Source organism: Spinacia oleracea, chromosome 2, assembly GCF_020520425.1.
Source record: "Spinacia oleracea cultivar Varoflay chromosome 2, BTI_SOV_V1, whole genome shotgun sequence".
Lineage (NCBI taxonomy): Eukaryota > Viridiplantae > Streptophyta > Magnoliopsida > Caryophyllales > Amaranthaceae > Spinacia > Spinacia oleracea.
The window spans coordinates 14,636,559-14,651,152 of record NC_079488.1 but is presented as its reverse complement, the minus strand read 5'-3'; the positions used below and the strand labels follow the sequence as shown (position 1 = coordinate 14,651,152).

General features: G+C 37.7%; 1 long non-coding RNA gene across 2 annotated transcripts; it reads left to right on the top strand.

The window, feature by feature from the left end:
* Positions 1-4,570: 4,570 nt before the first annotated feature.
* Positions 4,571-8,204, top strand: LOC130466793 (uncharacterized). Of its 2 annotated transcripts, none has more exons than XR_008926944.1 (4): positions 4,571-4,899; positions 4,991-5,120; positions 6,141-6,303; positions 7,943-8,204. It is a non-coding gene; the product is annotated as an uncharacterized lncRNA (long non-coding RNA). The 2 variants fall into 2 exon arrangements; XR_008926943.1 differs by having other exon boundaries at positions 4,572-4,899; positions 6,141-6,293.
* The last annotated feature ends 6,390 nt before the right edge of the window (positions 8,205-14,594 follow it).

Here is a 14,594-nt window from a genome sequence, read left to right as displayed (position 1 = left end):
TCCTAATTCCTTGAATTCTCCATTCTAAGTAGATCCGGGAGCCCCTGACAATCTACAGAACAATAGATAGACCCGGAAGCCCCTGACAGTCTATTTGAGATGTACCCGAGAGCCCCAGACAGTACATTCATTCTTCGTTCGCCAACTATTTTCAATAACCTCTAGTGTGCACACCCCCCAACTCTAGCTTTTACGTGACCCGGGAGACCCTGAACAGTGACACGAGAGATGAGGACGGTTTACCATCTTGCCACATACAGCGATAATCAATTCCGAATTGTCACATACGGCGAAAATCAATAAATCCTTTAATCACCCTAAGCTCAAATCTCCAACACTCAGAAAGTTTCTCCGATTGTAATTGAAAGTAATTAGCTCACTCACATTCAATCTTCCGATTCCATAACTTGATAACCAATTCAATACAAAACATGATATTCGCTCTTAATCCAACCCATAAAGAATCATCATTCTCTAATTCATTTACTCATATCAAACATCCACACCATAGTAAATAAAACCAACAAGGCAAAAGTCACATTTTCACATCACCAATACGATGGTTTTATTATAGAAATCTATTAAGAGTAATTCGTAAAACATCTTTGACAATTCAATGTGTATTGGAAACATTAGAAAATCCAAAATTTAAAACTTTTATAAGAGAGGTTGCTTAATATCGTAAAATGAATGTTCATTGATTTGCACATAAGTCGTTAGCACATAAATTCAAAGGTTATGAATGAAGGAAGTTTCCATGGGGTTACCTTGAGCAAGCTCTTAGCGTAATTTTAGATGTTATATTCCCCAACTCGTTCTCTTATTCCAAAGTTAAATAGAAATCCATAAGAATAGAAAGGATAGTTAGTTTCTTCCTTAAAATTCAAAAATTTGCTTGATCTAAATTCCTAACTATCTTATTTCAATCTCTTTTTCTAAAAGTGTGAAATAAGAGTACTTCTTTAATTTATAATACCGAATTACATAATAGTTCAGTTCATAAATATCATTTATACATTTATAGTAACTTCCTTTCTAACATAAGTGTAGAAATTCAAAACTAGTTAATTAAAATATCCCATAATATTCAAATAATCTAAAATAACAGTATACTTAAATCTAAAAATATAAACAACTTACTAAAATACATGGATATATGCTTAAAATATCAAGATACCCACATTTTATTTAATTTAGAAAAAAAATACATTCTAAAATAATCTTAAAAGTACTTATAAAAGCTTCATTCTAAAATATGTTTAAATATTAATATTGATTATGTTTCAATAAAACAACATATTAATTTCAAGATATTCATAATTCAAAGTAAATAAGAATAATGAACTTTAAGTATTTCAATAGAATTCTATGACAGTTGAAATCAACAACTACTCATAATTCTAGACTTTGATTTCCAATTCAACTAATTAAAGTTAGATTATAAACTTTGAATCTAGGAAAAAAATCAGAAAATATAAATCCAATTGAATAGTTAGGGTTTAATGTTTAGGAAATTTACAATCATAGTCTACCAAGAAAAGGGAAAGGGGTTGCCGCACCACCACCACCGGCGACCTGACGCCGCCAGCAACAGTGACGGCAGAGGTGCAACCGCGCATCGGAATAGAAGCAGCGGTTCTCTTTCTTTTTTTTTTTTTTGTATTGAATTAAATAGAAAAGGGGATCGGAGAGAAAGAAGAGAGGAGGGGCGGCTACCTGCAGTGGAGTGATGGCGGCGGTGAGTTGAGGTGGAGTAGCAACGGTGGGGCGGCGCAAGGGGGGGAGAAAGAACGAAGTAGAAGTGAAGGAGAGGGAGGGAGTTACGGGAGGAGTGAGATGGGGTTCAGGAAACCCAAAATGATTTTTCTAGAAATTGTTTTCCAGTGGATTGAATCCTTGATGACTAATCATGGGTTAATGCGACACTTGGCAACTTAGCAAGCAAATTACAATTAAATTCAGCCAACTAAAATCATCCATTACACTCTTTAATTTAATTCCTTGCAATGCTTTAATTTAGAAAAAGTCATGTTAATAATTTAAGTAATGTACCACTTTATTCAGGAAAACAAAATAGAAATCATAATGTCACAATTAGTCTCGAGTTAAATTTTATTTTTAGAATAATATAAAAATCGAAAATCTCAAAACAAATAATTTCCAAATTTTAGCTAGGGTGGGGGTTAATCTTAAAACTATTTAAATAAATTAATAATAAATATTTTAAATTCTCACCAAATTAAAGTAATTCCAAAACCATAGCCTCAGGTCGGTTTCAAAAGAAACTTTATTTATCTGTTTTAAAAATTAGTTTAAGAGGATGAATATGCTTAACACGAGATTAAAAGATGTTTAAAATCAGGATTATTACATATAAATAACAATTTCTTCAATATAATTAAGAATATAAAATTTTGGGGCATCACACATAAAGGTTTACTCCCATTAGTTGCAAACATGTTTTCTAATGATATAACGTTGATTTGCATAAAGGGTTCACTCCCATTAGTTGCAAACATGTTTTCTAAACATACAACGTTGATTTGCATAAAGGGTTCACTCCCATTGGTTGCAAACATGTTTTCAAAACATACAAAGATGATATTGTATACACATACAAAAGAAAAGCTAGATTGGTGGTTAAAGATTATAAACAACTTCACGGCGTTGATAATGTTGAAATCTTTTTCACCAAGTCGGAATGCTTGAACTATTTTGGATAAATCTAGCAATCATTGCATATGGAATATGGCAATTGGAAAACGAAACACCTTCCTCAATTGGACTTGTAGAAAGGAATTGTGTAAAAGTTTTTTATGCTAGATAAAAGAGCAAGCTTAAGAAATCTATTTATAGATTAAAGCATGCAAGTGGGAATTAGACTATATTTTTCAACAAGGCTATTGAGCAATCATAGCTTTATGAAAACATGGATCATATTGTAGATGATGAGTTTAGTGGGAGCTAAGTCAAGTTTATTGGTTCTACATATGATATACATATCTCTCTATTGAAAATGACATTCAAATTCTAATTGGTTAGATTTGAATGTATTTGTCAATATTAGAACCATGGAGAAAATTGGAACATACTGGGTTAAAGATCTATTGGATAGGATCTAAAGCATTGTTTGGATTCTGTAAAAGTAATTACTAAATCAAACACAATTGAGAGACTCAAAAGAGACTCTCAACCCATATGAGTAAGTCTAAGTAATGAATGCTTTAACTAAGTATAAAGCTAGGTTGTTATCACTAAAGTTAAACGTGAAGGACCTTGAAGAGGTGCCTTCACCTTATATCACATGGCAATGCCAAGATTTTAGCAAGATTTAGTATCTCTTGAAACAGAATAAAGCTAAAAGTTACATGGATAGATTTTAAAATGAGAATAGTTTTTGCATTACAATCAATCATGTATGATCACTACAACAAAATAAGCTTTTAATAGCGCTTTTTTCAATTAAAGACATCGCTTTTAAAGCGCTGTTAATTAGTAGCGCTGTTAAAAGAATAACAGCGCTTATTAAAAGCGCTGTTAATATGGCTTAATTTAACAGCATTCAATATATAAGCGCTATTAGAGTTCTGGTTATGGCAGAAAGTTTTGTGCACCGAACAACTAATTTAATTTTAATTAATTAGTCGAGCTCTTTTTTAGTGTTACTTTTTACGTATTATACACCTGTAATAAAAAAACAAAAAAAAAACATTTTATATTAAGTAATATAAGAGTTGAATATATAATATATATATATATATCAAATAGTAAAAAAAAGTTTACATCCAATTTTATTTCTCATATCAAATAAAAGTTTCAATGTCTCATAACTAATAATCATATACAATGTTGTCAATACACTAGAAAAAGAAAGAAGTATATGTGTCATATAGTACTACCACCCCTTGGAATCTCTTCCGATGGCATCTCCCCTTCTTTAATCTTTATAATTTCAAAACTCTCTGCATTTCTGAGTCACAGACCATTAAAAATAATTATGGGCTGGTTTACCCAAGCCACTATCCCACCTCCTGCTGGCGCACTTGTGATAACAACACCACCTTCTTTTTCCCCAACATACTTGGGATTATTGTTCTACCCAAAGATCAGAACCCGCCAATTACCAGCGACCTCCCGGTGTTTCCTGCTATGCAAAAGCACATCTATCCCTGTTAAAGAAGCTGAAAACCACACCAAGGTGTTTCCTGCTATGCTCCTTTCTGTGCAGGTTTAAACTGTCATTTATCATATTTGTGTGTGCTGCTGAAAGATTAGCTCTTTGAGGCATTGATGACCTTGAAGAAGTAGGACTCACTAGTAGAAAAAACCCCTGTTGCAGCCCCCTTGTTGCAGCGTACATTTATTAATACGCTTCAACAACCAGTCGGTCAACGGGGGTCAAACCCTTTAAAGGGTTATCGCAGCGTACATTTCTATTGTTCGCTGCGAAATTGTTTATTGCAGCGTACAAAATTAAAGCCCGCAGCAATATCCAGACTTTGTTGCAGCGTACATGCTATTGTACCCTGCAACAAGTCCGTGTTTCAAAATATGTTGCTGCAATAATATTATTTCGTGAGTTTTTTCACTTAGCCAAATATCTCAAAATTTTATTTCCCCGCGCCCAACGTACTCCAACTCTCCAAGCATCTGGCCTTTGAACTCAGCCGTCGAACTCAGCCGTCGAACTTAGCCCTGCGTCGCCGTCGAACTCGCCGTCGAACTCAGCCGTTGTCGGCTCTGCGTCGCTGTCTTCGCCGGTGGGTCTTTGTTCTCGCCTCATCTCCCCATCGCGTTCTGTTCTCGCTGTCTCAGTCGCTTTCAGATTAGGGTTCAGCGTCCCCCCGTCGCGTCCTGGTTCCAGTGGTTGCTCGGCCGTTACTCTCCTTGCTACAACAAGTAATTATCTTCCTAGCTGTCCCCTCTTGATTTTCGTTTTCAGATTAGGGTTTGTTCAATTTATTTTTTTTTTTTGATTTTTTTTTTCCAGATATATCTTTAGATACTGAAGTTGAAAATTTTGATTCTGGAAATTTAAGGGTTTTCCATGGAACTCTCCAGGATCATATAATCAGATTTGATGTCTAGCAGTCAACAAGGGATGGTTGAAAGAGATTTTGGTATCCTGCCAAACCTTGTATTTACATTGTATTTCTTATTTTTAAGAGTTGAACTGCTGATGCCTTAGGAAATTGCATCAATAATGCAATAGGAGTTACAGAAAAGTAGTAGAGTTTAGCTGGCTGATTAATTCTCTTAGTTTCAGTTGTTCCAAGGTTAGTTGTTTATTTTGTGTTCTTCCTTGTTTATGATGCATTTTCCTTTCATTATTCTTGAGTTGAAAAACCTACCTTCACGGTACAGTGTAGAAACGGTATATTAATTTGTTAATTGTTGCCTACAATTTACGTCAAATTCCACCGAGAGATAGGCCCTCCACTTGGAATCATCAAAGATATGATTTATGAGAATATTATTTATATCCCAATTGATAAAAGTACAATCTGGCGAGATAAATTTAGATCCTGCGTACATCCATTACACTTTGCCTTTTGTTTTCAATTCTTAGTTGTGAAGCTATTTTGCAGTTTAAATCAGTAAGCAATATTTAGGAAATTTGTGAGTTGTGCCTATAACTGCAGAGATTCCTGTTCTCTCTTGAAATTATTCATCATGTGCCAGATAGTATTTCTCAGCTTTGGGTTATGCTAGACATAGAAAAACATAGGGAAATTACAATCACAGAATGTTACATTGGCATCATGGCCATTGCAGCAGGAATTGCAAAATTAAATATTTTCACTTCATCATTGTAATTATTTTAATTCGTTAAACATGAAATTATATATTACTCTTCATCTTGTTGTCTGTGATTAAGAAATGGACTGGGTTTGTTTATTTGTAGTGACTATAGTACGAGTCTATAATGTGCGTTTGGATAGTATGAATATGCATAAGAACTGAACAGAACCGGATTCTATATAATGTATTTTTTCTGTTCATAAAAAAGTTTCATTTTTTAAGGTACTGCTGATATTTTTTGTTGTTAAGTTCTGTCAAATTTATTCATTGGTAAAAGAACTGAACAAGGATGAAGCTTATTTCTTAGTTCTTATTGTGATTTCTTTGGTTAACTGCAGGTGGCAGAATTGTTGGCATTTATGGCACAAAACCGGAGCTTTTCTTATTGCAAAATAGTATAAGTAGTAGCTGAAACAACTGCACCATTAACTCCTATGGCTGAGCTCCTTGTGAAGATCCCATATAAAAGGAAAGACTCGCAGAAATCAGAGGTAAACCAAGGTAAAGTTTCAACTATGACAATAAAATTCCAACTTTTATTCTCATTGCTATAACGTGACAATAAAATTCCAACTTCTTTTACCTGCAAGTACGGAAAAATTGCGCCAAAGATCCTAAGGACACATTTTATTCTTATTACATGATTAATATGCATAGTTTCAACTATCTAAAACTCATTCCAATCTATGTAAGCACATTTAAGGATAATTGGGTCGTTATAGGTGATATTTAGAGATAAAATGGCATTTCCGCTCCCAACTTTGAACTAAAGAACCTAAGGACTCATTTTATTCTTATTACATGATTAATATGCATATTAACTTTCTAAAACTCATTTCCAATCTATGTATGCACATTTAAGGCTCATTGGGTCGTTATAAGTCATATTTAGAGTTAAAATGACATTTCTGCTCCCAACTTTGAACTAAAGAACTTAAGGACTCATTTAATTCTTATTACATGATTAATATTCATAGTTTTAACTTCCTAAAACTCATTCCAATCTATTTATGCATATTTAAGGCTCATTGGATCGTTATAGGTCATATTTAGAGCTAAAATGATATTTCCGCTCCCAACTTTGAACTAAAGAACTTAAGGACTCATTTGATTCTTATTACATGATTAATATGCATAGTTTTAACTTCCTAAAACTCATTCCAATCTATTTATGCACATTTAAGGCTCATTGGATCGTTATATGTCATATTTAGAGCTAAAATGACATTTACGCTCCCAACTTTGAACTAAAGATCCTAATGACTCATTTTATTCTTATTACATGATTAATATGCATAGTTTTAATTTCCTAAAACTCATTCCAATCTATTTATGCACATTTAAGGCTCATTGGGTCGTTATAGGTCATATTTAGGCTAAAATGACATTTTCGCTCCCAACTTTGAACTAACGAACCTAAGGACACATTTCCAACTTATTACATAATTAATATGACTAGTTTTAAGTTTGAAAGACCGAAACCATTCTATTTATGCACATTTGAGACTTGTTTGGTCGTTATAGGTCATATTTAGGCTAAAATGAGGCATTTTCGCTCTCAACTTTGAACTAAAGAACCTAAGGACTCATTTTAAACCTTTTACATGATTAATATGCGTAGTTTAAGTTTTCAAGACTCATTCCAATCTACTTATGCACATTTAAGGCTTGTTTGGTCGCTATAGGTCATATTTAGGCTAAAATGAGGCATTTTCGCTCCCAAATTTGAAATAAAGAACCTAAGGACTCATTTTAAACTTATTAAATGTTTTATTTGCTTAGTTTTAACTTTCTAAGACTCATTCCAATTTATTTATGCACATTTAAGGCTCATTGGGTCGTTATAGGTCATGTTTAGGCTAAAATGACATTTAAGACTTGTTTGGTCGTTATAGGTCATATTTAGGCTAAAATAAGACATTTTCGCTCCCAACTTTGAACTAAACAACCTAAGAACTCATTTTATAGTTATTACACATTTAATATGTGTAGTTTTAACTTTCTAAGAATCATTCCAAACTTAAAATCGATTGTTTAGTTTGAATTTTCGAAGACATTGTGATTAGTTGCTTGAATGTTAAAATGTGATATTTAATTTGCATTTAATCTAATGCTTAATTGATTTTTTTTTTTTGTAAAGGTCTATACTCCGAGGAATGCGCCTTATGTTAGTGAGGAAATTGATGTGGTTCGTGAGCAATGGGCTAAGTTTTTTACGAGCAAGTATTTATTATTAATGGCATGAGCGATCGAGTTGGTTTAGATGTTATAGAATAATATTTTATATTAAAATGTATGCGTACGTTGAAATTGAAACATATAATTAAATGTAGTACGTGCACTTTGGATATGTATACAAAACACCAATTATTGTTTTTATATTTGTTCTACAGATTGCGATATTCTATTATTGTTGTTGACAGGTTCCTATATTTGGTTCAAGGCACTCTAGGTATAAATAATTAAAACTAAAATTTTCCCTCCAAAAAGACGGCTTTGTTGCAGGGGACATATACTTGTACGCTGCAACAAGTATGTGAAAATAGGCTAAAATGAAGACTTGTTGAAGGGGGCATATTGTTGTTCGCTGCAACAGGGTAGGTCTGTTGCAGCGTACAAATTGTTGTTCGCTGCAACAAACCTACCCTGTTGCAGCGAACAACAATTTGTACGCTGCAACAGGTCTAGATTTTTGCTAATTTTGCACACTTGTTGCAGCGTACATATATATGTAAGCTGAAAAAAAACACTTTTTGCAGCGAACAGTGTACGCTGCAACAAGTTCAGACTTGTTGCAGGCCCCCCCAGTTGCAGCATACGATGTACGCTGCAACAGGGGTCTAAAAGCCCGCTGCAACAGGGGTTTTTTCTACTAGTGATTGTGCAACGGTGATTTCACCTTGACATGAGTTCTAGTTCTCGAAGGTTCCTGGCTTGCTAGAGGAGTCATCTCTGTCCCCATAACCCTCATGAAAACAGATCTTACAAATGACGTAGGTGGAATCAAGGTTGTCGTTGTTTGGATTGATATAGATGAATCATGTTGACTGAGATGAACTACAAAAGATAAGCAATGTGTTCATTTATATACAAGTTCTGTTAAGTCATAATGTCGTTACAAAACTGAGCTCGACAATGATTAAGGTGAAACAAAATGTTGAAAATCTTTAGTCAACTCTTACTTTCAGAATGGCCACCAGAATTTTTAGTCACATTCCCTGCTTTGCCCTGTAAATCAGCATGTGGGTATGGATCTGACTCCCAGCTCACCAATTTTTGTGTGGCATTTTCTTTCTTTGCCAGACTTGAATCCATCCTCTTCATATCAGGCTCTTCAAAAGCAACTAATTTTTCATCTGGAACTTCAAGAACTACTTTTTCATTGTGCATTTTTACAAAAAGGGATATATGTTGCTGCCACCATTATAGAGAGGTTATTTACATTCAAATCCTAACTCAAAATACGACATGAGATTCTTTTCACCAAACCTGAAACTCATGAGAATAAGGCAAAACCTTGTACTAATCTAAATCTCGAAGTGGCTCTATCTAGTTGTTAAACAAGATAATTTCTCGTTACAATTTCCTCACAAATCAAAAAACCCAGATCACAAAACAATTGAAGGGGCAAAATTATTGAATTGCTAGAGACTTTTCCAAGAGATGAGAGAGAAGCAAAGAAGGTACCTTGAGACTGAAGTGGATGGTATAGAAGACGAGAGAGAGCTAACTCTAAGCAAAGAAGGGCCGCAAGATAACAAAGGTTGTCGAAGCCTTGAGAGTGTAGACACCTACTTTTGTCCCCATTCCCGCAAGGGAAAGGTTCGATGATGAAAGCATAAAAACTCCACTTGACAACGCATCTCCTATAAAATAAACGAATCTCGATTCCCCATTTCATTTCACCCGAAACCTGCTATTTATGAAAACCTGCTAAAAATAGTAACTGCCGTAAAAGGTAGCTTCTAAAAGTGGCAAATCATAAAAGATAGAAACCTGTCAGAATTAGGCGTTGCATTCCTACATAAATCCTAAATGAGATAGAAAACCGCGAGAATTCTATTCCTGATAGGATTCGGAAATAGGAGTTACGTATTAATTAAAATCCTAATGAACCTAGAGTTCGTATCGGGCCCAGACGCATTCCGTCATAAAATTGATACGCGCTAAAAGACTCGAATTATTCTCAAACTCTACGGATTTTAGGAATCCGAATCTGACTAAACAAAACTGCCCAGACCCTATTTTCAACGCCTGGCTCTGGGCGCCGAAATCTTCGGTGCCCAAGCCTGGACGCTGAAAATACCTGGGTACGTCTCTTTTCCTAATTCTTTTTGGATTAGAACTCTGCAATTCTATCTTTCCACGAACTCTTCCCTATAAATAGGCCCCTAGTTTCGACTTGAAAGGACACACAACAACACACAATTATATTCTGAGTATTGACTCCAACCCTTAGCCTAAGCCTCTCGCTGCGAAACTGTTCACGCGTTCTGTCGCAATCGATCCATAAATCGAACAGAACGTATCCTGTCCCATAATTGAGATTCGATAAATAAAAAGGAGAAATAGCAAAGTCAAAGTGGTTAGTTTTCTGAGAACCGTGACGCACCTCTCAAGGGTGCGTCGTAATGTGTCCCTTTTCGATGATTTAACTGCTTTCCTCGCCCTTTTTATGAACTGTTAAACTAACCTAATCTGATTGTTCTATCACGCCTAACAAATATGATATTTTTGGGAAATCGGATTATCATGCTAGGTCCCTTAATGCTATTTAAATTAGATAATCACGATCGAATTAGTATTATATGTTGCATATTGCTAAAATCAATTCAGATTAGTTTAATAGTTAACGCATGTCCCTTCAATTATTTATGCTGAGCTAGTAAGGATATCCTGCCTCTGGAGTTATCGACGAGCGAAGTACTCCTCTCGGTAGTTACAGTCCCCCGAACCCTCAATCTCTACCTTGCGGGTGTATATTGAGAGATCCCCACACCAGGGATCACAAGGGAACCTACGGCCGTCGTGGTCAAACATAATTGTACTCCCTTTATGTCACGATAACCGGGTTTTGTCAGTTTTTCTCATTGTCGTTAAAAACTGAATGGCGACTCCTATATTACTAGTCAATTGGGTGTATACTCACAGGAAATCCAATTACACTTGATTGAATAAAAAGAATCGTCACACCCACGAGGGACAAGGTCACGCATTAGCCTCGCGCTTTTTTCGACCCCCTCACAGGTGGTTTGTTGTTTGGTGATCCTTTGTACCTTTTTACCTCTTTGGTTAGTATATAGATTTATTTACTTGCCAAAAAAATGCTCGGGTTAACCAGAGCGTGAAATCTGTCTAGAAATAGTAGGTCTTTGCCTGTGTACAACTCATACTAATTTTTGTTATTATTTTCTTGCTTGCATTTTCTACCCACAGAAATTCGTCTGTTGAAGACACTACCTTGACCGGGGCATGTGTTGGATCTACGATAGAAGCGGTACCAAGCCAGGCGCAAATAAACTACCCATAGAAGCCTATCATAAACTACATGGCATATTTAATTTTCAAATCCATGATTGTAATGTAGTTATGTGTAGCGAAATATGTGATTGTGTGTGACAAACTATCCTAGAAAACCGACGACCTTAAAAAACTGCCCAACATTCATAGACTAATTTACCAAAGAGTTATATCAAAACACGTGTTCCGCAAACCCGAATGATCGCTACAAAATAAGCGACGCTCGGGATGGCCTGTAACGAATCCCACAAATGATGTTACGCGTAAAGGACGTTATTAGGCAAGCACGCAAGTCGAAGTCGCATAAACAGGAGACAGAAAACGAGAACCAGCCAGGGACGCATTTTCAACGCCCCTGGCTGGGCGCCGGAATTTCTCACGCCCCTAGCTGGGCGCTGAAGTTGCTGCTTGGCCTTCTGGTCAGGCGCAGCAGCCTCGGTGCCCGAGCGAAAGGAAAATACGTAGCTCAAAAAAATGTTCATCAAAAGAATTGCTACGAGGGCGTAAGAAAAGCACTCGATTTCAAAAAGCGACTCGTGAAAAATTAATAACTCTTTGTGTCGTTGTTGGGCCTCCTACGACGGGAATGCTCGGCATCGAAACCGAACATGCTAACAACTATGAATGTCACACGGGCAAGTGTTTCGAAATTCCAAAGAATGACCAAAATAAAAAAAAACAACCAAAAAGTGTACCGACAGAAGAAAGAGCGAAAAAAAAAAAACCAATTTAGAGAGTCGAAGTCTAGACTAAGTAATGCTTGAAACTTTGGGAACCTAAACTTTAGCTTATCTTATGCCTAGGACTGGTCCTGCCACTTGGTGCCGATCAGGGAATCAACGGCTAGTGCGTCTCGAAGATACATCGCCAACACCAGGTTTAGTAACTCCAAGCTCCGTCCGCCGTCCCTCATTTCAAGGATCTCCGCTTCCCCAACCTCGATTCGCACCTCCAAACATGTACATCGAAGATTTGCGAGACCAGATGGTCCAAATGACCCAACTTATGGGCCAACTGAAAATGAAAAACGAAGCCTTAGCGGCTGCGCAAGCCAAAAATGACCTCGAAAACGAGAAGAGGATTGAAAAAATGGTCCTACAACAAACCATGGGGAGCAAATACTTCTCCCTCAAGCCTGAACCCTTTCCTGGCAAATTACCAGAAAAGTTCAGTTCATCTGACTTACCAAAGTTCAAGGCCACGGACAACCCCCGTGATCATATACTGAGCTTTGTGAATACCATGAACTTAAAAGGCGTGGACAAGTCCATGTACTTACCTGCCTTTCCTTTGTCCTTGGAACCTGTGCCGCTCAAATGGTACTATCACCAGGACCCTAAGCTCTTCCCCACTTGGGAAGACTTTGTCAATGTCTTCATCAAGCAATACTCGTCGAACATGGATTTCCAAGTCACCATGCGAGCTGGAAGTTCACTTCCCAAAGAAAAATGAGGTTTTCACAACCTACTTTGCTAGATGGAGGAACCAGGCGGCCCAGCTAATCAATAGGCCTCCCGAAACAGAATTGGTCCAAAAATTCATTGACAACCTGGACCCAGCTTACAGACAACACCTTAGGTACCTAGGACTCGACACTTTCAAAAGAGTGTATGATGTGGGTATAAAGATCGAGGATGACCTCACCAAAACCATACAGAGCAAACCCACATATAAGACCAACACCTATAATCGGGGTAACACATCCCAAGCCCAAGAAGTCCATGCTGTAGAAGAGGCTCCCGCCCGAAGAAACCCTGTAAGATGGGTCCGAGACCGAAAGTTTTCCCCACTCGGGTCAACTTTAGTACAAGCCTTTGAAAGACTAACCAATCAAGGAATGTTGAGACCTATAGGCCCCACCCGTGACCCTCCTGTCAAAAACAAATATTGGGTCGAAGGTACTTACTGCAAATTCCATCAAGGAAATGGGCATGACACTGAAAACTGCTGGACTCTAAAGCATACGATCCAGGACATGATAGAGGATGAAGTAATACCTCTCCCTACCGTTGGAAAACCCAACAACAACAAGAGCCCACTCGGCTCTTGTCACATCTCTCTCGACCAACCAGAGAATTTCGACCCCACGGTGTATATTACACCTCAAGGTGCACCACTCGCTGTGTTACCTATGGATCGAATCGAGAGGGAAGTGTGCGGTGTGTGGAACGATGATGCTGAAGATATTTACCTATCTCAAGTCTCGGGCCAGGACCTCTTCACTGAAACTTGGCCCGGGTATGCTCTCATTGACACCACCCCTCAGGAGCCCGAGGTCGACAACCTCACCCGATCCGGAAGGATATACCAACCGGATATTCACCCACCTCCTATGGACGGCATCCCGGTCAGGCAAACTCCTGAGAACGGGCGGCATGCCACCGTCGCGGAAGTCATTGAAAATCCTCTCCTGAAACAACTAAAAAGAACCAAGGCTGAGATTACCATCTGGGATCTTATGTGTACTTCAAAGGAACATCGCGAAAAGCTTATTCGCTCACTTGACCTCATCTCAATACCTACAGACATCACACCTGACTCATTGGTTAGCCATGTCACGAGAGATGCCGGAGAAAAGGCCATAGTTTTCACTGACAAAGACTTACCCAAAGAGGGGGGTGCTCACAATAAAGCCCTTTACCTAGTGGTTGGATGCAAAGGACAAAACATCCCCCTAGCGCTCGTAGATAATGGTTCGGCGGTTAATGTCTGCCCATTGCGAACCGCCCATTGCTTGGGGCTAGGAAACGATGATTTCCAAACCTCCACGCAAGGGGTACGAGCTTATGATAACTCCCGAAGGCCTGTATTGGGAAAAATCAACCTTACCATACAAACCGGACCTGTGGCACGCACCACGGAGTTTCAAATTATCGACATCAAGCCCACTTTCAACCTCCTCTTGGGGCGACCTTGGCTCCATGACTTAGGATGTGTGGCTTCTACCTTGCACCAAATGGTTAAACTTAACCATAACGGGGTGATACTAGAAATCCGCGCCCCTCCTCTCGACGTCAGTTGTACTATGGTTGGAACTGTCGAAACTGCAGACGACCTTTATGGGTTTCAAATGGAAGAAACAATCCAGTTCATCGAAGATTATGATCCAGCATTCCTAGACCCGCATGCATCCCGAGTCATCCCTAGAATGCTGTTAGCTCAAGGCTATTTTCCAGGAACCCCATTAGGCATAAGGAAGAAGGAATGCACATTCCATCCTTTTCCCGACAAATCTACTCCCTTTGGCTTAGGTTATGAACCAACGGAGGAAG